The 1555-nt window shown below is 43.2% G+C and overlaps 1 pseudogene; it reads right to left on the bottom strand.

Moving 5' to 3' along the window:
* Window positions 1-228: 228 nt before the first annotated feature.
* On the bottom strand, window positions 229-611 carry LOC137772127 (large ribosomal subunit protein eL31-like; annotated as a pseudogene).
* Between the last annotated feature and the right edge of the window lie 944 nt (window positions 612-1555).

Genomic DNA, 1555 nt, shown 5'->3' with positions numbered 1-1555 from the left:
ACAGCCATCTTACAGACTTTACGTAGAGAAAAGTTTACTCCTTGGCAGGTGGGATTGAGCAGGGTTGGGAAAGTTGGAGGTGATGTATTGAGGGGAATTTGGAGCCTCAGAGGTTTACTTCAGACACTAAGAAACTTTATTCGCCCTACAACATTAGAATCTGCAAATGTCCCCAGCCCAAACTAATTCCAAGAGAGACATTAGTTTCAATAAATGAAACTAATGTTTTTACCGTTCTATAACTTTATTGGACAACCAGCAGTTAGTTCTCATCCACATTAACTGTAGATTTTTGAAAGTGGTGACAGGTACATAGGTACCAATGTACAGAGCTTGTTTGAATCTTTATTACATTTTCTCGACAACCGCACACGGATAAGGTATGGGGCATTCCTTATTCCTTTGGTCCAGACAGCTTTGAGCCTGACGTCAATGCGTACATCTGGAGTTCCCATCTCCTTCCAGATTTCTTTGAGTGCCGGAGGGGCATCCTTCTTGAAACCCACTCCGTGGACGTGCTTGTGAATGTTGATAGTGTATTCTCTGGTTACCACCTTGTTGATGGCGGACCGGCCCTTCTTCTTCTTGTCACCCTTCTTTGCAGGAGCCATCCTGCCGGGCCATAAAACAGACTTTTTACTTTAGAATAGATTTAGTTAGTTCTTTAGTTAGTTCTTTAGCTATGCTGCGTGGCATGCAGGATCTTAGTTCCCAGACCAGGGATCGAACCCAGGCCCTCTGCAGTGGAGGCGTAGAGTCCTAACCACTGGACCACCAGGGAATTCCCTAGAATAGTTTTAGATTTACAGAAAAGTTGCAAAGATAGTACAGAGAGTTTTCATGTACCCCACACCCAGTTTCCCCTCTAATTAATAACTTATTGTGTTGGCCAAAAAGTTCATTCGGGTTTTTCCATTGCAGAAAAACCCAATCAAACTTTTTGGCCAACCCAATACATTTGTATGGCACATTGGTTGCAGTTGATGAACCAACGTTGATACATTATTAGTAACTAAAGTCCACCCTTTAGTTATTAAAAGATTTCCTCAGTTTTTCACTTATGCCCTTCTTTGTTCCACGAGCCCACATTGCATTTAACACCTCCTTAGGCTCCTCTTGGCTGTGACAGTTTCCCAGATTTTTCTTGTTTTTGAGGCCCTTGATAGTTTTGAGGAGTATTGGCCAGACATTTTTAGAATGTCCCTCAATTTGGGGTGTCTGATGTTCTTCTCCTGGTTGTATTGGAGTTGTGGATTTGGGGGAGGAAGACCACAGAGGTAAAGTGCTGTTCTCATTACATCATATCAAGGATACATACTGTCATCATGACTTTTTACTGTTGATCTTGACCAGGATCACCTGGCTGAGTCATGTTTGTCAGGTTTCTCTGCCATCAAACGATTCTTTTCCTCTCCCCTTTCCATACTGTCCTCTTTGGAAGGAAGTCACTATGTACGGCCCACACTTAGAAGAGTGGAGAAGGTTCAAGGTTTTTAGCCTGGTTTATGTATGCTAAAATGCCCCATCCCATATCTCAGGGGCTCCTCCCTCCCTC

The sequence above is a fragment of the Eschrichtius robustus genome, chromosome 11 (genome assembly GCF_028021215.1).
Source record: "Eschrichtius robustus isolate mEscRob2 chromosome 11, mEscRob2.pri, whole genome shotgun sequence".
NCBI classification, from domain to species: domain Eukaryota; kingdom Metazoa; phylum Chordata; class Mammalia; order Artiodactyla; family Eschrichtiidae; genus Eschrichtius; species Eschrichtius robustus.
This window is presented reverse-complemented; position numbering and strand designations above follow the sequence as displayed.